This window comes from Pristiophorus japonicus, chromosome 9, assembly GCF_044704955.1.
Source record: "Pristiophorus japonicus isolate sPriJap1 chromosome 9, sPriJap1.hap1, whole genome shotgun sequence".
Taxonomy (NCBI): Eukaryota; Metazoa; Chordata; class Chondrichthyes; family Pristiophoridae; genus Pristiophorus; species Pristiophorus japonicus.
Genome location: NC_091985.1, coordinates 59,867,305 through 59,890,571, shown reverse-complemented (window position 1 = coordinate 59,890,571; position 23,267 = coordinate 59,867,305). Strand labels below are relative to the sequence as shown.

Below are 23,267 nucleotides of genomic sequence, written 5' to 3'. Positions count from 1 at the left end.
TCCTGTAGGTCACGGCTCTTTAAGTGCACACCGAAGTACTTTTTATATGTGATGTGGATTTCCACTTCTACCACCCTTTCAGGCAGTGAGTTCCAGACTCCCACGCCACTCTCTGGGTGAAATTTTCTTTCCTCATCTCGTCTCTAATCCTTCTGCTAACTACTTTAAATCGATGCCTCCTGGTTATTGACCCCTCTGCGAAGGAATCCCTCAAATTCACAATGTCCTGCGAGGCGCCTTAGTTCGGCGACATAGCTCGCCACTTTCTGGCCCTCCGATCGTTGACACATGTAGAACGATATCTCGCCATCAAAACGCTTTCCTTTTGGATTTAGGTGCTCCCGGACCAGCGTACACAATTTTTCATAGGATTTCTCTGTTGGTTTTGCCGGAGCTAGGAGGTTCTTCATGAGGCCATCGGTTGTTGCCCCACAGACAGTTAGGAGGATCGCCCTTCGTTTGGTAGAGTTCTCGTCCCCTTCCAGCTCGTTGGCCACAAAGTATTGGCCGAGTCTCTCCACGAAGGCGTCCCAATCGTCCCCTTCTGAGAACTTCTCCAGGATACCAACTGTTCTTTGCATTTTCGCGCGGTTGTTTGTTACCTCATCGCCAATTGGTACACTCACAATAAAAGGATAAAACTGAGTACTGTGTACAATGAGTAAGTGTGACCTTAGCTCCTTTAATAAGACTCCAGAGTGCAGGTACCTCGTGGGTGGCCTGCTTGTATACCGTGCTCTCAAGGGATGCTGAGATCCCTTGGGACTCTGGTGGTAGTATAATACAGGTTGCAAGGGGTTAAATACATAACACAGGCGAATGCAGTCCTGCCCAGTTGGACGATGGTGGGGAGGTGTGGAGAAAGTTTGAATGGTCAACATTGTCAAAGGCTGCAGACAAGTCTAGAAGGACAAGGAGGGATAGTTTACCTTTGTCACAGAGTCAAAAGATGTCATTTGTGACTTTGATGAGAGACGTTTCAGTACTGTGGCAGGCACGGAAACCTGATTGGAGGGATTCAAACATGGAGTTCTGGGAAAGATGGGCACTGAGTCGAGAGGTAACAACACATTCAAGGACTTTGGTGAGGAAAGGGAGATTTGAGATGGGGCAGTAGTTAGCAAGGATGGAGGGGGTCAGGGGTTGTTTGTTTGAGCAGAGGGGTGATTACGGCAGATTTGAAGTAGAGGGGTACAGTACCTGAGGAGAGCGAACCATTAGCAAAGTGAGATAACATGGGAGCCAGAAAAGGAAGTTGGGTGGGCAGCAGTTTGGTGGGAATAGAGCCGAGGGAGCAGGAAGAGTGTCTCATGGACAGGATGAGGAGGGAAACGGGAGAAAGATGCGAGTTCAGGGCTAGGACAGGGGTAACCTTGGAGGAAGTTTGGCCCGGTGGGCTAGAGGAAGGAAGGGAAGAGGCAGTTGATATGTGAAGTTGCGCTATCACTGGAACATTGCAGCTTTCACTTAGAAAATCAACTTTGTTTCTCATTGGCTTTCACTTTGATTTGAATTTCTTTAAGGGAGTTAGATGTGGCCCTTATGGTTAAAGGGATCAGGTGGTATGGAGAGAAGGCAGGAGTGGGATACTGAAGTTGCATGATCAGCCATTGGCCCTCTCTTTTGTGAAGACAGCTGCAAAGTATTCATTAAGTACCTTACCCACATTCTCTGTTTCCACACATCGGTTACCATTTAGGTCCCTAATGGGTCCTACTCTTTCCTTAGTTATCCTCTTGCTCTTTACGTAATTATAAAACATCTTTGAGTTTTCTTTGATTCTACTTGCCAGTATTTTTTCATGCCCTCTCTTTGCCTTCCTAATTGCCTTTTTTAATTTTGCCCCTACACTTTCTGTACTCTACTAGGCTTTCTGCAGTCGCGATGTCTAATACAAGAACGTAAGAATATAAGAAATAGGAGCAGGAGTAGGTCCTGCGGCCTTTCCAGCCTGCTCCGCCATTCAATAAGATCATAGCTGATCATCGAACTCAACTCCACTTTCCTGCCCGATCTTCATATCCCTTGATTCCCCTAAACTCCAAAAATCTATCTATCCCAACTTGGAATAAATTCAGAGACTCAGCATCCAGAGCCCTCTGGGGCAGTGAATGCCAAAGATTCACAACCCTCTTGAGTGAAGAAATTCCTCCTCATCTCTGTCTTAAATGGCTAACCCCTTATCCTGAGACTGTGCTCCCTAGTTCTAGACACTCCAGCCAGCATCTACCCTTTCAGAATCTTGTATGTTTCAATGAGAACACCTCTCATTGGGCCCAAGTTTCGGCCTCAGTTGCTCCTAATTTTTTGAAGCAACTGGTGTAGAACGGAGTATCTTAGAAATTCAAATTCTCGGCATTTAGTTTGCTCCAGTTCTAGTCAGTTAGAACAGTTTCACTTTGGAACAGAATTTATTTTTCAAAGGGGGCGTGTCCGGCCTGTTTTCAAAGTTTCGGCAGTGAAAACTTACTCCATACTAACTTAGAATGGAGTAAGTGAAGATTTTTGTACGTTCGAAAAAACCTTGTCGACACTTTAGAAAATAAGGCGTAGGTTACAAATTAGGCGTAGGGAATGGGGGGGGGTTTAAAGGGAAGTTTACAAACATTAAACACTTCAGTTTTACAAATAAAGAGCCATCATCAACAATAAATGATAAATACATCAATAAATCAACCAATAAATCAATCAAAAAAAATTAATTAAATTTTTTTTAAAAAAAAATCAATAAATAAAACATTTTCTACTTACCGACTGCAGCACCGGGAGTCCTCCAACAGCGTGCTGGGACTGTCCCCCCAGTGTGTCTCTGTCAGTGTCTCTATCTGTCTGTCTGTGTGTGTGTCTCTCACTCTCTGTCTGTCAGTTTCTGACAGCGAGGGGAGGGGAAGAAGAGGGGTGGGAGGGGGAGAAGAGGGGTGGGAGGGGGAGAAGGGGGGTGGGAGGGGGAGGGGGAGAAGGGGGGGAGAGTGAGAGGGGGAGAAGGGGGGGGAGTGAGAGGGGGAGAAGGCGGGGGAGTGAAGGGAGGGAGGGGAGGGAGAGAGGAGGGTGGGAAGGAGAGAGGATGGAGGGATGGAGAGAGGAGGGAGAGAGGGAGAGAAGGAGGCTGAACGGCCGGGCCCAAGACCTCGGGCTAGATTTACAGGTAGGTGGCGTCGGGTCTCGGGGGGGGGGGGGGGGGGAGAGAGAGTCGTGGAGGTCGGGGGGGAGGTCGGGTGAGAGAGAGAGTCGCGGAGGTTGGGGGGTGGGGGGGGAGAGCGGGAGTCGGGTCGGGAGGAAGCAGGAGCTGGGCGTGGGAGGAGCCTTATTCACGCGGCCGCAGTGAGGCCATTCGGCCAGGGCTAGGGGCTGCGTGTTTCGGGCCCCTCCCACACAGTTTTGGGTGCCTGGAGCTACTGCACATGCATGCCCACTGTAGCGCGCATGTGCAGAGGTCCCGGCACTGTTTTCGGCGCAGGGACCTGGCTCCGCCCCCAACAGCTCGTGCTGCGCTGCGCCCGGCTGCAGAAGACCTGCAGGGAGCCGGAGAATCTGGAAGTTTTTTTTTGGCGCGAAAAATGGGCGTCCAGGTCCGGGCTGCGCCGTTTTAGGTGCGTCCCGAAACTTGGGCCCAATGAAACAGAGTACCCATATGCTAGCTTTCTGTGTTGCTTGCAGAAGTACACCCAGATTTCTGAACACCAACACTTAAAAGTTTCTCTCACCATTTAAAAATTATTCTGCTTTTCTATTCTTCCTACCAAAGTGAATAACCTCACATTTCCCTACATTATACTCCATCTATCACCTTACTGCCCACTCACTAAGTCTGTCTATATCCCTTTGCAGACACTGTTCTCCTTACAGCTTACTGTCCCACCTAGCTTTGTATCATCAGCAAATTTGGATATATTACACTCGGTCCCTTCATCTAAGTCATTAATATAGATTGTAAATAGCTGAGGTACTGCACTAATGTTTGCGGCACCCCACTAGTTACGGCCTGCCAACCTGAAAAAGACCCGTTTATTCCTCCTCTCTGTTTTCTGTCCGTTAACCAATCCTATACCCATGCTAATACATTACTTCCAATCCTCTGCGCCCATATCTTGTGTAATAATCTTTTATGTGGCACCTTATTGAATGTCTCTTGGAAATCCAAATATACTACATCCACTGGTTCCCCATTATCTACTCTGCTAGTTACATCCTCAAAAAACTCTTAATAAATTTGTCAAACATGGTTTCCCTTTCATGTTGACTCTGCCTAATCATGTTATGATTATCTAAGTGCCGTGATACCACTTCCTTAACATGGATTCCAACATTTTCCCGCCGACTGGCCTGTAGTTCCCTGTTTTCTTTCTCCCTCCTTTCTTGAATAGCGGTGTTACATTTGCTATCTTCCAATCCGCTGGAACTGTTCTAGAATCTAGGGAATTTTGAAAGATCAAAACCAATGCATCCACTATCTCTGCAGCCACCTCTTTTAGAACCCCAGGATGTAGGCCGCCGGGACCAGGGGATTTGTCAGCTTTTAGTCCCATTCGTTTCTCTAGAACTTTTTCTCTACTTATATTAATTACATTAAGTTCCTCACTCTCACTAGACCCTTGGTTCCCCACCATTTTAGGTATGCTTTTTGCATCTTCTACTGTGAAGACAGATGTAAAATATTTGTTTAACGTTTCTACCATTTCCTTACTCCCCATAATAATTTCTCCTGCCTCAGTCTCTAAGGGACTAATATTTACTTTTGCTACTCTCTTGCTTTTTACATACTTGTAGAAATTCTTCCAATCTGTTTTTTATTTCTTGCTAGTTTTCTCCCATAGTCTATTTTTTTCCCTTTATATCAATATTTTGGCCATCCTTTGCTGGTTTCTAAAGCTGTCCCAATCCTCAGGCTTACTACTATTCTTTGCAACATTATAAGCTTCTGCTTTCAATCCTTAACTTCTTCAGTTAGCCATGGATGGATCACTTTTTCTGTGGAGTTTTTGTTTCATAATGGATGTATTTTTTGAGAATTCTGCAATATTTCTTTAAACGCTAGCCATTGCTTATCTATCGCCATACCTTTTAATCTATTTTTGCAATCCACCTTGGTCAACTCACCCTTCATACCTATGTAATTGGCTTCATTTAAGTTTAAGACTCTACTTTTGGACTTGGGCAAGTTACTCGCAAAAGAAACGGGAAATTCTATTGTATTATGATCACTCTGCCCCAGAGGATCCTTTACTATGAGATTGCTAATTAATCCTGTCTCATTACACAATACGAGATCTAAAATAGCCTGTTCCCTGGTTGGTTCCATGATGTATGGTTCTAGGAAACTGTCCCGAATGCATTCCATGTACTCGTCCTCCAGACTACCTTTGGCAATTTGATTTGTCCAGTCTATATGAAGATTAAAGTCCCCCACGATTATTGCATTATCTTTGTTACAAGCTCCTACTATTTCTTGATTAATATTCTGTCCAACGGTATAGCTACTGGTAGGGGGCCTATATACTACTCCCACAAATGTTTTCTGCCCCTTGTTATTCCTTATCTCCACCCATACTGATTCTACTTCCTGATTGTCCGAGCCATGACCAAGATCCTTTCTCTCTACTGTCTTTATGTCATCCTTATTATCAGGGCAAACCGCCCCCCCACCTTTACCAGTCTGCCTGTCTTTTCGAAACGTCAAATACCCTGGAACATTTAGTTCCCAATATTGGTCACCTTGCAACCACATGTCTCTGTAAAACCGCTTTATCTTTGTGCTAATAGTTCATCTATCTTATTACGAATGCTCTGTGCATTTAGATAAAGACCCTGTAATTAAATTTGTTGACCATTATTCCCTGCTTTGACCTTGTTCTCTGCTGCACTGCTACTATTAAACTCTCTGTCCCTTCCTGTCACACTGCTTATTTTTACCCAAATCACTACACTGCTCTATTGCATTGACCTTTCTCTTTCGATATCTAAATTTCTCCTCATCTGACCCCTCATAGAAGCTTCCCTTTTTTGCCTTATCTTACCCTGCATGCACCTTGTCATTTTGGGGGTTCTAAATTTGGCAGTTCTGCCCTTTTTCTTTGTGGGAACATGTTTACCCTTGTATCTCCCTCTTGAATGCCACCCACTGCTCTCATTGATTTACCTTCAAGTAACTCTTTCCAGTCCACTTTTGCTAAATCACTTCTTAATCTAGTAAAATTATCCTTCCTCCAATTTAGAACCTTTACTCCAGTTTTATCTTTGTCTTAATCCATAACTATGCTAACACTAACTGAATTGTGATCACTACTACATGCTCTCCCACTGATACTCTCTCCACCTGCCCAGCTTCATTCCCTTAAACTAAATTTAGAACTGCCCCCCTCTTGTTGGGCTTGCTACGTACTGGCTAGAAAAGATCTCCTGAATGCTTTTAGGAATTCTATGCCCTCTATACCTTTTACACTGATTGTATCCCAGTTAATATTAAGGTAATTGAAATCCCCCACTATTACAACCCTATTGTTTTTGCAACTTGGAGATAAACTTACAAGTGATGGTGTTCCCATGCGCCTGCCTTCTGCCCTTGTCTTTCTAGGTGGCAGAGGTTGCGGGTTTTGGAGGTGCTGCCGAAGAAGCCTTGGTGAGTTGCTGCAGTGCATCTTGTAGATGGTACACACTGCAGCCACGGTGCGTCGGTGGTGCAGGGCATGAATGTTTAAGGTGCCAATCAAGCGAGCAGCTTTGTCCTGGATGATGTCGAGCTTCTTGAGTCTTGTTGGATTTCTGGGATGAAAAGGCTGTCTTATGATCAGAGATTGTGTAGAATGGCCTATACTCTCTGGAATTTAGAAGAATGAGAGGTGATCTCAGTGAAACATATAAGATTCTGAAGGAGATTGACAGGGTAGATGTTGAGAGGTTGTTTCCCCTGGCCGGAGTGTCTAGGGGGCATAGTTTCAGGATAAGGAGTAGGCTACTTAAGATCGAGATGAGGAGGAATATCTTCACTCAGAGTGTTGTGAATCTTTGGAATTCTCTGCCCCAGAGGGCTGTGGATGCTGAGTCTGTGAATATATTCAAGGCTGGGATAAATAGATTTTTGGAGTCTAGGGGAATCGAGGGATATGGAGATCACGTGGAAGAGTGGAGTTGAGGTTGATGATCAGCCATGACCTTATTGAATGATGGAGCAGGCTCGATGGGCCATATGGCCTACATCTGCTCCTAGTTCTTGTGTTCTTCCCACGGGTGAATGCCGGCGAAGCTTCCTGAGGGTCCCGGAGGTTCGAACACTTGCGCTCCTGGGCCTCTACGTGTATGCATGTGTAAAGGCCCATGTATCCCAGGCGCGCACGTGATTCATAAGCGCCCCCTGGGATCATGTGGGCCAGCTGAACCAATCAGAAAGGAGAATCTCCATTATGTCTATGAGGTTTCCATTTATGTACGAAATCCCCATAAGCATGAATAGGAATCATCTAAGAACACAATTACACACCAGTTAAATACAAATAAATTATTACATGTCCAAAATGAATTAAAATACAATTTAATTAAACATTTAAAACAATAATTCAATTTTTTGAAAAATAAATGTAAATGCTTTAAAGGGGCTAGAAATAACCTAAACTAATTTGCCAACTGCACGAATTCAAGCTGAAATTTGACAGATTGCAAGTTCTGGGTTTTCGTGCATGTGCATTGCACGTGGAAACCCGGAACTTGCGAGTGCATACGCGATCATAGATCCCGGAAAATCTGGGCCATTGTTTTGATAGCTATGATATGGACTTGAATTTATTCGTGAAAATACACTGATAACAGTTTTATTCCTATTTTGATTGTAAGTTTGTTGACCATTAATTTATTTATTTTTATACTGAAGGTCTGTTACAGTTTCATTGGAAATATAGGGCTGGATTTTCGGCTCCCTTGTGCCTCTGTTAGAGCCCCTGAGGGGCGGTAAAGGATGTTTCTAGACGTGATGGTGGGCGTACAGTTCTTACCGCCCGGTTGACAAATTCGGTTGATGGTTTGCGGTGGCACAAACGCTTACTGCCCCGCCCTCTAGTTTCACGGAGATCATGACGTCAATCGTCGTGCAACGCTCCGCTAGCGCCCCGGATGCAAAATTAGGCCCTAACGCCTCATTATATGGCCGCCCCAGGAAACAGGTGTTTCCAGGTGCAACAAACAGTATTGGCAGTGTATTTAAATGGAGGGAGGTGGATCCTACATCGCAGGTCACATTGACAGCAACGGTTGTGCACAACCGCTGCGTTAAGCTCTGACTTGAAAGCGGCAGTTTTATCTGCCATTACAGTGTCTTTACATCAGTGAGAGAATTTAATGGGGGCATTACTAGTTTGCCAGCATATCATGCTCCATGCTAATGCCAGGTTGCGTCAAACTAGAAGAAGGGCTGTTGGCCATTTCGGCCCACGGATGAAGAGAGGCCGAAGACGTCTGGGGAAGAGGGCTTATCCCCCATGGGTTTACAGGCTTATACCTCCATTTCTCTCAGGAGCAGTGTGTGAGATGGCTGAGCTTCCGAAAGGAAGTGCTGACAGAGATATGCCTTCTCCCACAGGCAGACATACAGCTTTCCAGCGCCAACAGGACGGTACTGCCCGTCGCAGTGAAGGTGACTGTGGCTCTGGCTTTCTATGCCTCCGGCTCCTTCCAGGCAGCAGCAGGGGACATATGCAGTATCTCTCGATACGCTAAACATCGCTGCATTCGACATGTCACAAAAACTCTGTACGCCCGCAGAATGGACTTAATAAAGTTCCCAATGAGCAGGGACAGCCGAAATGAGCGGGCATTTGGGTTTGGCAGAATTGCGGACTTTCTGAGGGTTCAAGGAGTCGTTGACTGCACACACGTGGCCTTGCGAGCGTCATTCCACAACACAGAGGTATTCAGAAAATGAAAGAGATACCACTCCCTCAATGCACAGCTGGTGTGCGACCACACTCAGTGCATCCTCACAGTGAATGCCCGCTATCCATGGAGCGCACATGATGCTTTCATCTTGCGTGAGAGCAGTGGCTCACGAATGCTTCAGCGACAAAGGGAAGGGCACAGTTGACTGCTTGTGGACAAAGGATACGGCCTAGCCACCTGGTTCATGACCCCCTTCTGCAACCCCACCAGTGAAGCTGGGGAGCGCTACAATGAGAGCCACGCAGCCACACGCAACATCATCGAACAGATAATTGGCCTACTCAAGCAACACTTCCGATGCTTGGACTGCTCTGGAGGCATCCTTCATTACTCCCCTCAACTGGTCTTCGAATTCATTGTCATGTGCTGCATGCTGCACAACTTGGCCGTCATGAGGGGCCAGGCATTGCCAGTGGGGATTGCAGGCCCACCACAGGAGGAGGAGGACAATGAAGAGGAGCCTGGTGAGGCCCCGATTGCACAGCCATCCCATCCACGGGGAAGACCGCGTCCAGATTCAGCCGGACCAAGAGCCACACGTCGCCTGCTCATAATGGACCGGAGGAAGCTGAGGGATGTAACTAAAACTTACCACGCTGTGTACCACCATAAAGGCACAACTCTGGTGAACTTTGGAATAATGTACACAACACCAATGGCAAATGGTCAAAGTGAAAGTTTACTCCAACAAAGTAACAGAAGTCCCCGTCCCCCAAACAAAACAAAACAATACAATTCAGTAACAGCCTTCTGCTGCAAGGCACTCAAGAACGATGCATTTGATTACTACAACTGAACTATTTACAAGCATCATCACAATACTTGAGGGCATCTACACAAAGTTCTCACATCCCTTAAAGGGACATCCTGAGCTTTCCCACCCCTTCCCTTCATCCCCCTCCCACGCCTGCTGCTTCTCCTCAATGAGGCCTCAGTGCTTACAGCAAGGCGGCTTGAGGGCTGCTGTGTTGGTGGGTCAGACAGTGGAGATGGCCTAGGAGGACGCCCTGGACCAGCTCAAGGCCTGGCTGCAGACTGCTGCGTTGCAGCAACGGCAGAAGCGGTCTCTGATGGCTCGGGTGTGGACCGCGTAAGGTGCATGGTGGGAGAGTCAGTGTTGGGAGCTGGAATGCTGTCTTCCTGAGGAAGATAGTGAAATATTAGATAGGATGAACATAGTAAGAGAGGAAGTTTTAAGGGGTTTAGCATCTTTGAAAGTAGGTAAATCTCCAGTATTCGAAAAAATATATCCGAGGCTACTAAAAGAAGCAAAGGAGGAAATTGCGGAGGATCTGACCATCATTTTCCAATCCTCCTTGGCTACATGAGTGGTACCAGAAGATTGGAGAACTGCTGAAGTTGTACCATTGTTTAAAAGGGAGGAAGGGATAAACCGAGCAATTACAGGCCAGTTAGTTTAACATAGAAACATAGAAAATAAGTGCAGGAGTAGGTTGACAAATTACTGGAATCAATTCTGAGGGACAGTATAAACCTTCATTTCGAAAGACACAGATTAATCAAGGTCAGTCAGCAAGGATTTGTTAAGAGAAGGTTGTGTCTGACTAACTTGATTGAGTTCTTTGAGGAGGTAACAAGGAGGGTTGATGAGGACAGTGCATTTGATGTAGTTTACATGGATTTTAGCAAGGCTTTTGACAGGGTCCCACATGGTAGGCTGATCAAAAAAGTAAAAGCCCATGGGATCCAATGTAGAGTGGTACATTGGATCCAAAATTGGCTCAGAGGCAGGAAGCAAAGGGTAATGGTTGAGGGGAGTTTTTGTGACTGGAAGGCTGTTTCCAATGAGGTTCCACAGGACTCAGTACACGGTCCCTTACTTTTTGTAGTATATATTAATGATTTAGACTTAAATGTAGAGGACATAATAAAGAAATTTACAGATGATACAAAAATTGGCCATGTGGTTGACAGTGAGAAGGAAAGCTCTAAACGGCAGGAAGGTCTCTATGAACTGATCAGTTGGGCAGAAAAGTGGCAGGGATGTACAATTGCTGAAGTTCATTCTTTGATCTTTAAATGTTTGCCATTGCTTATCCACCGTCAATCCTTTAAGTATCCTTTGCCAGTTTATTCCAGCCAATTCACCCCTCATACCGCAGACAGCAATTAACGGATATGATGTAATTGGCATCATGGAGACATGGCTCCAGGGTGACCAAGTCTGGGAACTCAACATCCAGGGGTATTCAACATTTAGGAAGGATAGGCAGAGAGGAAAAGGAGGCGGCGTGGCATTGCTGGTTAAAGAGGAAATTAATGCAATAGTAAGGGGGGACATTAGCTTGGGTGATGTGGAATCTGTATGGGTGGAGCTGCGGAATACCAAAGGACAGAAAACGCGAGCGGGAGTTGTGTACAGACCACCAAACAGTAGTAGTGAGGTTGGGGACAGCATCAAACAAGAAATAAGGGATGTGTGCAATAAAGGTACAGCAGTTATCATGGGTGACTTTAATCGACATATTGATTGGGCTAACCAAACTGGTAGCAATGCGGTGGAGGAGGATTTCTTGGAGTGTATTAGGGATGGTTTTCTAGACCAATATGTCGAGGAACCAACTCGAGAGCTGGCTATCCTAGACTGGGTGATGTGTAATAAGAAGGGACCAATTAGCAATCTTGTGCAAGGCCCCTTGGGGAATAGTGACCATAATATGGTAGAATTCTTTATTAAGATGGAGAGAGTGACACAGTTAATTCAGAAACTAGGGTCCTGAACTTAAGGAAAGGTAACTTTGACGATATGTGGGGTGAATTGGCTAGAATAGACTGACAAAGGATACTTAAAGGGTTGACGGTGGATAGGCAATGGCAAACATTTAAAGATCACATGGATGAACTTCAGCGATTGTACACCCCTGTCTGGAGTAAAAATAAAACGGGGAAGGTGGCTCAACCGTGGCTAACGAGGGAAATTAAGGATAGTGTTAAAACCAAGGAAGAGGCATATAAATTGGCTCGAAAAAATAACAAACTTGAGGACTGGGAGAAATTTAGAATTCAACAGAGGAGGTCTAAGGGTTTAATTAAGAGGGGGAAAATAGAGTATGAGAGGAAGCATGCAGGGAACATAAAAACTGCTTGCAAAACCTTCTGTAAATATGTGAAGAGAAAAAGATTAGTGAAGACAAACGTAGGTCCCTTGCAGTCGGATTCAGGTAAATTTATAATGGGGAACAAAGAAATGGCAGACCAATTGAACAAATACTTTGGTTCTGTCTTCACGAAGGAAGACACAAATAACCTTCCGAATGTACTAGGGGACAGTGGGTCTAGTGAGAAGGAGGAACTGAAGGATATCCTCATTAGGCGGGAAATTGTGTTGGGGAAATTGATGGGATTGAAGGCCGATAAATCCCCGGGGCCTGATAGTCTGCATCCCAGAGTACTTAAGGAAGTGGCCCTAGAAATAGTGAATGTATTGGTGATCATTTTCCAACAGTCTATTGACTCTGGATCAGTTCCTATGGACTGGAGGGTAGCTAATGTAACACCACTTTTTAAAAAAGGAGGGAGAGAAAAAATGGGTAATTATAGACCGGTTAGCCTGACATCAGTAGTGGGGAAAATGTTGGAATCAATCATTAAGGATGAAATAGCAGCACATTTGGAAAGCAGTGACAGGATTGGTCCAAGTCAGCATGGATTTATGAAAGGGAAATCATGCTTGACGAATCTTCTGGAATTTTTTGAGGATGTAACTAGCAGAGTGGACAAGGGAGAACCAGTGGATGTGGAGTATTTCGACTTTCAAAAGGCTTTTGACAAGGTCCTGCACATGAGATTGGAGTGCAAGATCAAAGCACATGGTATTGGGGGTAATGTACTGCCGTGGATAGAGAACTGGTTGGCAGACAGGAAGCAGAGAGTCTGGATAAACGGGTCTTTTTCAGAATGCCAGGCAGTGACTAGCGGAGTGCCGCAGGGCTCAGTGCTGGGACCCCAGCTATTTACAATATACATCAGTGATTTAGATGAAGGAATTGAGTGTAATATCTCCAAGTTTGCAGATGACACTAAGCTGGGTGGCGGTGTGAGCTGTGAGGAGGACACTAAGAGGCTGCAGGGTGACTTGGACAGGTTAGGTGAGTGGGCAAATGCATGGCAGATGCAGTATAATGTGGATAAATGTGAAGTTATCCATTTTGGGGGCAAAAACACGAAGGCAGAATATTATCTGAATGGCGGCAGATTAGAAAAAGGGGAGGTGCAACGAGACCTGGGTGTCATGGTTCATTAGTCATTGAAAGTTGGCATGCAGGTACAGCAGACGGTAAAGAAGGCAAACGGTATGTTGGCCTTCATAGCTGGGGGATTTGAGTATAGGAGCAGGGAGGTCTTACTGAAGTTGTACAGGGCCTTAGTGAGGCCTCACCTGGAATATTATGTTCAGTTTTGGTCTCCTAATCTGAGGAAGGATGTTCTTGCTATGGAGGGAGTGCAGCGAAGGTTCACCAGACTGATTCCAGGGATGGCTGGAATGTCATATGAGGTGAGACTGGATCAACTGGGCCTTTATTCACTGGAGTTTAGAAAGATGAGAGGGTTTCTCATAGAAACGTGTAAGATTCTGACGGGACTGGACAGGTTAGATGCGGGAAGAATGTTCCCGATGTTGGGGAAGTCCAGAATCAGGGGACATAGTCTTAGGATAAGGGATAGGCCATTTAGGACTGAGATGAGGTGAAACTTTTTCACTCAGAGAGTTGTTAACCTGTGGAATTCCCTACCGCAGAGAGTAGTTGATGCCAGTTCATTGGATATTTCCAAGAGGGAGTTAGATATGGCCCTTACGGCTAAGGGGATCAAGGCGTATGGAGAGAAAGCAGGAAAGGGGTACTGAGGGAATGATCAGCCATGATCTTATTGAATGGCGGTGCAGGCTCAAAGGGCCAAATGGCCTACTCCTGCACTTATTTTCTATGTTTCTATGTTTCCTTTATTAGTTGAGGCATAGAATACAAGAGCAAGGAAGTTATGCTCGAACTGAATACCACACTGGTTAGGCCACTAGCTTGAGTACTGCGTGCTCTGATCACAATTCTGGTCACCACATTACAGGAAGGATGTGATTGCACTAGAAAGGGTGCAGAAGAGATTTATGAGGATGTTACCAGGACTGGAAAACTTTAGCTATGAGGAAAGATTGGATAGGCTGTGGTTGTTTTTCTTAGAACAGAGGAGGCTGTGGGGAGTTTTAATTGAAGTATAAAATTATGAGGGGCCGAGACAGATTCGTTAGGAAGGACCCATTTCCTTTAACAGAGGGGTCAACGACTAGGAGGCACAGATTTAAAGTAGTTGGTAGGAGGATTAGAGGTGAGATGAGGAAACATTTCTTCACCCACAGGGTGATGGAAGTCTGGAACTCCCGGACTGAAAGGGTGGTAGAGGCAGAAACCCTCATCACATTTAAAAGGTACTTATTTTTGCACTAGAGCCGTAACCTACAGGACTACAGACCTAGTGCTGGAAGATGGGATTAGGCTGGGTAACTTTTTGATCGGCACAGTCACGATGAGCCGAATGGCCTCCTTCTGTGTCGTAATGGTCTATGATTCTTGGCTAACATTGATCCCTCAATCAACACCACAACGAACAGGTTATCAGGTCATTCATTTTTTTGCTGTTTGTGGGACCTTGTGCAAATTTATTGCTGAACTTGCCTATAGAAGAACAGCTACTACACTTCATCTTGCGCACATGAAAAGCACAGTCGAAATGCAATTACTTTCTTTCTGTTCAAGAGTGGCGCAAAAGAGAGGGAGAATTAGCTACTAATGGGTGTCTCCTTCCATCAGAGATTTCAGAGCCCTTGCATTGGTTGTCACTACAAGTACCAGTGTGGTGCAGACTATTGTAATATTTTGTGGACTTACTATATTCAGAAACTTAATGCTGCCTCCTTTGGATAAAAAGCTCCCGAACAGAGAGATATAACAAAGCTATTTGTGAAATATAGTGAAGGGGAGGAAAGTTATCTATTTTTTCAGAGCAGAAACATAAAGAAACATTGTTCCAACTGATCTCCCATTTCTTTCTCCTCGGAAGCCTCCAGTATGGAATATCAGGAACATACTATTTGTTTCAAAAATCATACAAAAGCTGGACATAGTGCTGGAACCAGTTAGCTTTTCCTTAAGGATCTATATATGCTCGTTATTACTTCTTAGTAGTTTTATATTAGTAATGAGAGACTAAAATTAGAGTTTAAATTAAATCCTAAATAATGTATAAGTCCAAATTTTGAAAGATTTGGCAATGGCATGGATGGGAAATAATTGCTCATAATGAAAAGTTAATTTTCCCATGTTCTTTCTTCCTTCTTTCTCTGGGTGATTTTTCACTGCTATTGTTATTCAATGGTGGTCAGCTCTACACTGTTTTGAATGAAGTGGGCTCATTCATCAAGTGAACAGGACTGACATTTCGTTAACTTAGAACTGTTGGTGGTAGGAATGTGTGGAGTGATGTAGAGCTAACAGAAATATCAAAATGTTTACATTTATTGAATTCAATCTAACTCCCAACTAAGAAGATTTTTACATTGATATCCTGTGCAGGCTATCCTCTGATAACATTGGGGAAGGTCTATGGGCAGAATTGTAATGTCACATGCTTCTACTATTCCCAGCCGTGCTAAAAATTCAGAACATGAGCAATCCTATCATAATGAATCATAGAATGCCACAGCACAGAAACAAACCATTTGGCTCTTCAAGTCTGGGCTATTGTTTTTATCCACGTGAACAACTTTGTCTAATCCCACTCCCCTGCTCACTTCCCATAACCGTTAATATTTCAAGCAATTATTTAATTCTCTTGAAAAAAAATCTCGGGCTCTAGTTCCATAATAATTTGAGGCAGAAAATTCCATTCTAACCACCCTGTGTGTAAAGATATTTCTTCTAACCTTCCCTTTATTTCACAAATTTGTACCATTTTGTTACTATCTTAATTACCAGTGAAGACAATCTTATCATTCTTTACCTTGCCACAACCCTTCATGATCTAAAAGACCTCTTTCCGATCACCCCTCAATCTTCTCAGCTTTAGTACAGAAACCTCTAATTTCTCAAGTTTTCTTCATAACAGTAACACCTTATTTGCATGAATATTGTAGTGAATCTATGCTGTACCTTTCCATTATTTTTATATCCATCCTGTAATGGGATGATCAAAACTGCATACAATTTTCCACCACTGACTTATACTCTCTGCTTTTATCTTCCATGCTTCTATATGCCCTTACATTCTTAAGCCACCAACTTTTAATATGTGTACCTGCAGACTAAGGTCCTTGTGCTCTATTTAAAATCTATAAAGTATAGTTCCTTTTCTTATTGTAAATTTCAAAATGTGGTGCATACCATCTGGATCTTGGGTCTAATAAATACATAAACAAAAATGTTATCTGAAATTGCTCTGTCCTACAATAAAATACTTTTCAAATAATTATTTGAAGGAAAACTGTATTTAAACGTTGCAATTAACTGTTGAAATACAGTTTCCTTTCAAATACTTATCTATCTGTGGTCGTTCCACATCTTCCTAAGATATTTCTATAGTCTCTTTCATCTTCCTCTATAAAAACTGAGGTAAAATACTGATGAAGATTTTCTGCCATTCCCTCATTCACAAGTTACCCTTTTTTTGTGTCAAAGTGATCCGACCCTGTTAAGTAGCTTTTAACTTCTTTTCATGTGTTTATAAAATCCATGGCTGTTTAAATCTATGTTGATTGCTAGTCATCATTCATAGTTCTTATTAGCCAACCTAATCTCACTTTTTGCCTCCTTTCAATACTTTTCATATATTTATTAATCGCGACTTTAAAAAAAATTTCTTTGTCTCAACTGTTTAACATCGCAACCATGCCCAAGTTCTGGAATGAGACTTGAACTCACAATCTTCTTGCTCACCTGACCCTAATTGTTACAGATAATCGAATGTTTTGTGGGTTATGATGGTTCCTGAGTTTTTGGGATCATGGAATGGTCTCGCTATGAAGGCAACCAGTCTACTTGACTTTTTTCAGTAAATCAAATGGTTTGAGTATAGTCCATAATGAAGTCGTTTGTTGCATGGAAGGAACCAGCTTGATGGCACAAATGGCCGTCTTTGGGTATTCTTTCTGTATAATGCTACAGGGTTTCTTTTAACTGTCTTGGTGAGATTTTACCTGCTTTCCAACCGTAATACGTTCACTTACAGCTTTATATAGAAATGACAGACTTCAAGACCTAAAATTTCCTGTGGGGCGTAATTGTGAAGTTACGTCCTTCTATTTGCCGATATTGCCAATGATAATTCATACTAAAATTTAACTAATTGAACTATACCTGAGCATGAAAAATCAGCTTAATTGAAATGTAACAAAGAAATGTCCTCTGCTTCCATGATACATTGGATGGCTCCAATGTTGTCCTGACTTTCTGAAATTACATTGAAATTAGATTTTGGAAGTAATCAACTCGTATCACGTTACATGAATTTATTAATAAATTAGTAAAATTGTTAGAACAAGCAGGGAATTGTAAACTTTGAGTTAATAGCTGCCTTTAAGTATATCTATTAAACTCCAGATAATTAATTTCAAGTTTGGAATTTTCTTTACTCTAACCCTTTGCATTCCTTAGCTATTTGGCAACTACATCTATCCCTTGTCCAACTTACACCCTTCAAAAATAAAATCGTACCAGGGATGGTGAACATTTATGCTTTGGCGTGAGAACTAAGTAGCTATGCTTGGAATCAGAATGTTTGTGACATTAGGACTCGAGTCATTTGTTAAGTTTAAAAAAAACATGTCTAATACAACTCCAAAGGCTAATAAATACTCTGAACAAATATTCGACCAGAATTTGCAGTAGGTATGACCGTGTACTCTGAGAGAACGCTGTCATATCGACTTTGAAATGACCCACAAGTTTGGGATTTAGCGCATGCTCTAAATCCCAAACTTGCAAAGTGTAAATGAACACGTTGACAGATCATGCACATGACCAAAGGAAAATGAATTACTGACGCGGAGGTGGGCTATTTGCTCCGCAATTGCCAACAAAAATGTTATGGTTGATGCAAACAGCCACAGGGGAGAGTGAGAATGGGGTGGGGGGGGAGAGAGACGGTGGCGGGTGGCCGGGGGGGGTGGGGGGAGGAGGTGGGGAGAGAGACTGGGGAGGGGGTGGGGACACAGAGACTGGCTGGGGAGGGGGGGGAGAGAGAGACTGGGGTAGAGAGAGGGGATCGGAGAGGAGAGAGAGAACTCGGGGAAGGTGAATCACGTTCTTCCAACCCACCCCCTTTACACCCACATCCCCTTTAAACCCACACACAATTTCTCAGTGTGTGTGTCACTGTTCACTTCATACCCAATAAAACTTAACATTTATGCGGGGCAGGAACTTGGGCTGGGGCGGGGCATGAACTTGGGCTGGGGGGGGCGGGTTAGGAACTTCGGCTTGGATGGGGCAGGAACTTGGGCTAGGGGGGCTGGGGGGGCATGAACTTGGGCTGGGGGGTGTCAGGAACTTGGGCTGGGATGGGAGTGCCCTATCCTGCCTGAAATCTGGAGTGCGGCAGGGGCACGTTGGTAGAGAACCTTTGTCTTGCGGATGTTTAATGTGAGGCCCATACTCGTACGTGTTGGTGAAGGCGTTGACGATGGTTTGGAGTTTGACCTCCGAGTGTGCGCAAGCGTCGCCTGCATACTGTAATTCAATGGCAGAGGATGGGACAGCCTTGGATCTGGACTGGAGGCGACGGAAGTTGAACATCTTCCCGTTTGTTCTGTAGATTAGCTCCACTCCAACGGGGAGCTTATTAAGAGTGAGATGGAGCATTGCAACAAGGAAGACGGGGAAGAGCGTTAGTGGGATGACACAGTCTTGCTTGACCCCGGTCCGCACATGTATTGAGTCTCTGTTGGATCCGTTGATCAGGATCATGGCTTGCATGTTATCGTGAAGCAGGAGGAGGATGGTGACACACCTTTGAGTGTGGCTGAATTTGAGAAGGACACGTCATAATCCCTCGAAGGCCTTTGTGAGGTCAAAGATGGCCATGTACAGAGGTTGATGCTGCTCCCTGCATTTTTCTTGGATTTGATGTGCTGCCCATGCCCCCGCCCTCCCCGTTTATCAAGATCCACGACGAGGCCTTGGACAACGTGGACTATTTTCCATACCTTGGGAGCCTATTGTCAACAAGGGCAGATGTCGATGATGGAAGTCCAACACCACCTTTAGTGTGCCAGTGCAGCCTTCGGCAGCCTGAGGAAGAGAGTGTTTGAAGACCAGGATCTCAAACCTGGCACCCAGCTCATGGTCTACAGAACAATAGTGATACCCGCCCTCCAGTATGCTTCAGAGACATGGATGATGTACAGCAGGCACCTTAAAGCACCAGAGAAGCACCACCAATGCTGCCTCTCCAAGATCCTGGAAATCCATTGGCATTATAGGCACATGAACATCAGTGTTCTTGCTTCGGCCAACATCCCCAGCATTGAAGCATTGACCACGCTTGATCAGCTCCAATGGATAGGCCACATCGTCCGCATGCCCGATACTAGACTCCCAGACTAAGCGCTCTGCTCAGAGCTCTGACACGGCAAGCAAGTCCCAGGTGGGCAGAGGAAACGCTTCAAGGACACCCTCAAAGTCTCCTTGAAAAAGTGCAACATCCCCACCGACACCTGGGAATCACTGGCCCAAGGCCGCTCAAACTGGAGGAGAAGCATCTGGGAAGGCGTCGAACACTTCGAGTCTTTTCGCCGGGAGCATGCGGAAGCCAAGCGCAAACAGCTGAAGGAGCACACGACAACCCAAGACCCCACCCATCCGTCCCTTCAACCACCACCTTCCTCACCTGCGACAGAGACTGTAGAAACCCACATTGGTCCCATCAGTCACCTAAGAACTCATATTAGTGTGGAAGCAAGTCATCCTCAACTCCAAGGGATTGCCTGAGAATGGCTAGAATTACACTTTGCAAAGTCACTGAGAACTTGGGAAGGGCGGTTCTAATTACAAAGATGGGTGGGAAAGCAAATTGTGAGGAGGACACACAAAATCTGCAAAGGGATATAGACAGGCTAAGTGAGTGGGCAAAAATATGGCAGATGGAGTATAATGTGGGAAAATGTGAGGTTATCCACTTTGGCAGAAATAATACAAAAGCAAATTATAATTTAAATGGAGAAAAATTGCAAAGTGCCGCAGTACAGAGACACCTGGGGGTCCTTGTGCATGAAACACAAAAAGTGAGTATGCAGGTACAGCAAGTAATCAGGAAGGCAAATGAAATGTTGGCCTTTATTGCAAGGTGGTTAGAGTATAAAAGGAGCGAAGTCCTGCAACACCTGTACAGGGTATTGGTGAGGCCACACTTGGAGTACTGCGTACAGTTTTGGTCTCCATATTTATGGAAGGATATACTTGCATTGGAGGCTGTTCAGAGAAGGTTCACTAGGTTGATTCCAGAGATGAGGGGATTGACTTATGAAGATAGGTTGAGTAGGTTAGGCCTATAGTCATTGGAGTTCAGAAGAATAAGAGGTGATCTTATCGAAACTTATAAGATAACGAGAGGGCTTGACAAGGTGGATGCAGAAAGGATATTTCCACTCATAGGGGAAACTAAAACTATGGGACTCTGGGCTGGGCTAGACTTTCCTTGTTTTTTGCATGCTTAAAGCCCACTTAACATCCATTTAGCCACAAAATGGAAACTGATGGGCATTTTTCGGAAACTTATCACCGAGTGTTACTTTCCCTATGTGCATAATGCCGGGAAAACATAATACCGCCTGTCCACTTTTTTTGAGTGGAATCATCAGAATGGGCAAAATCAACGCCCATAATAGCGCCCATCATTACTTTCCGTACGGAATTAACGCCGAGATTCAATAATACCGCCCGCTCATTTTTTTTTGTCATGAAGAGCACATTTGCCGAAACCAACGCCCAGGAGATCGCCCACCGTCACTTTCACCACCTCGCACTCATATCACCCACAATATCGCTCGCCCAAAAAACCACCCAGAAAAAATGGAACTGTTCTGAACTGAAGGCTGCCATTTTTAAAATCGCAGGTCGCTTCATTGAAAAGGCTGCTTCAACTTTGGGGGAGTTTGCATTGACTCAGGAGTTCTTCTCAGGTGAAGGGATCATCTCAACAGACATATTTTCAGATTCTGGACTATTGGGGGTTTACTCTAGGTGTATTTTAGTGAGGAAATTATTGCTTCTGATCAATCGCTATCATTGCAATGGGGCCAGCCATTTCTCAGCCTGCATCGATTAATATGCAGCTGCTGCAGAGTGCAGATGGCTCAATGTGTGATGCACATCATTATGTCCCCATTTTAAGACGTGCAAGAATGAGGAGGAGGGTCAGACCATACACACCCCACACGTACAGGGAAAAGAGGTCTTACCTCAACGTGTCTGACCACACCTGCGCTTCCACAAGGTGGTGATCAATGAAATATGTGAGCTCATCAGGCCACTTATGCAGCCTGCCATCAGGATATCAGTGTCGGTCGAGGTCAAGGTCACCGCGGCACTGTCTTTCTACGCGTCCGATTCCTTTCTGGCCTCTGCGGTCAAGATTTGCCCTCTGTCTCACCATGCCACCCATTGCTGCATTAGACAGGTCACGGAGGCCCTGTATGTGAGAAGGATGGACTTTATCAGCTTCCCCATGACCACAGAGGCTTGGACTGACAGGGCTGGAGCATTCAACCACATTGCTAAGTTCCCCAGGGTGCAGGGAGCTATACAGTGCATTCACATCGCCATGCGACCACCTTCTCAGGACCCGGAGTGTTTTCGTAACGGAAAAGGATTTCACTCCCTGAAGGTCCAATTAGTTGTGGGCCACAACCAGATCATAATGGCAGTGAATGCCAAATGTCCGGGCACATTCGATGAGGCTCACATCCTGCATGAGAGCGCTGTTTAAGAGTCATCCACAAGGGCAATGCTGGATGCTTGGTGATAACCGATCTGGCCTAGTCCACCTGGCTGATGACCCCCCCCTGTGTGACACCCACACCGAGACCGAGAAAATACAACCAGAGCCACAGAGACACACGCAATGTGGTCCAGAAAACAATAACTGCACTTAAGCAGCGCTTCAGATGTCTGGACCACTCAGGAGGGGAGCTACAATATAACCCTGAGCAAGTAGGTAAATTCGTAGTGGTGTGCTCCATGCTACACAATTTGGCTATCAGGAGGGGCCAAGAATTGCCAGAAGGGACTGATGCTTCACCTCAGGAGAGAGAGCAAGAGGACGACGAGGGACTGGACGCTGACCTAGGGCCAGACAATCCGGCTGGCTGTAACCATGTCCACGACTCCCTCCAGACCGCATGAAAGGGCCCGTGGTGGCTACATAGCTGCAAGACTCTACGTGAGGAGCTGATATCTGAACGATTTGCCTGAAAGAATGTTGCTGTGAGTGCCAGTGCTAACACACTGCTGTGTGTGTGCAGCTCAGACATCAATGATGCCCATCACCTTGGTGTCAGTGAAGTTTATGTTAATTGAAGTTAAGTTTTATGTAATCCTTTCATGTTAAGGAATCACCAGTGTGTAACGGTCCAGCTATCTGAGACAATGCGCAACAAAGTTATGTCCGATAAAACATTTTTTATACCAACATTGGTCTGAAATCATAAGTATCACAGGCAAAAACACCCAACTCCCGCCCACACCCCACTTTGTCCACCATTGACGTCAATCAAATGTTCAACATGTCCAACAACACAGAATACAAAGGCAAAGCAGGAGGGTGGTCCCTTACCCCCATACATTACAACAAATTGCATACACCCAGATGGAGATATATCACAGCCAAAATCTGTGGACATGCACCTCATTTTCCTTCCTCCTTCCTCTCTTCTCCCCACCTCTACCCCTTCCCCTTCTCGCTGCATGGCGCCTGCCGAGGAGCTCCTCAGGTGGTGTCTCATTGAGGGGGTTGCAAGCAGAGGCGGAGGTTGGACGGGTACGGGAGCGGGGCAACATTCTCTGATGCAGAAGCAGGATCTTTGTCCTTGCTCTCATCTGTCATTTGCAGTGGTGGTGCGGAACCTAAGGGTAGAGTGCCGCACTCCATTGGGAGGCCTGTGCCAGCAGCGTTCCTGGCTACTGCATCCAGGGCCTCCACCATCCGCGGAACGTACTCAGTCATGGTGGCCAGCTGTCAGGATATGCCCCCCAATGCTTAGATGAGATACTGTCTACTGTCCTCCTGGATAACTGTACCATCTCTCTGCTCTTATGTGGCGCTCGTGGAACAGACCTATC

The 23,267-nt window shown here is 45.1% G+C and overlaps 1 protein-coding gene across 1 annotated transcript in view; it reads left to right on the top strand.

The window, feature by feature from the left end:
* LOC139273064 (metastasis-associated protein MTA3-like) overlaps positions 1-23,267 on the top strand; it is a 355,482-nt gene that overhangs the window by 156,672 nt on the left and 175,543 nt on the right. The window lies entirely within an intron of this gene.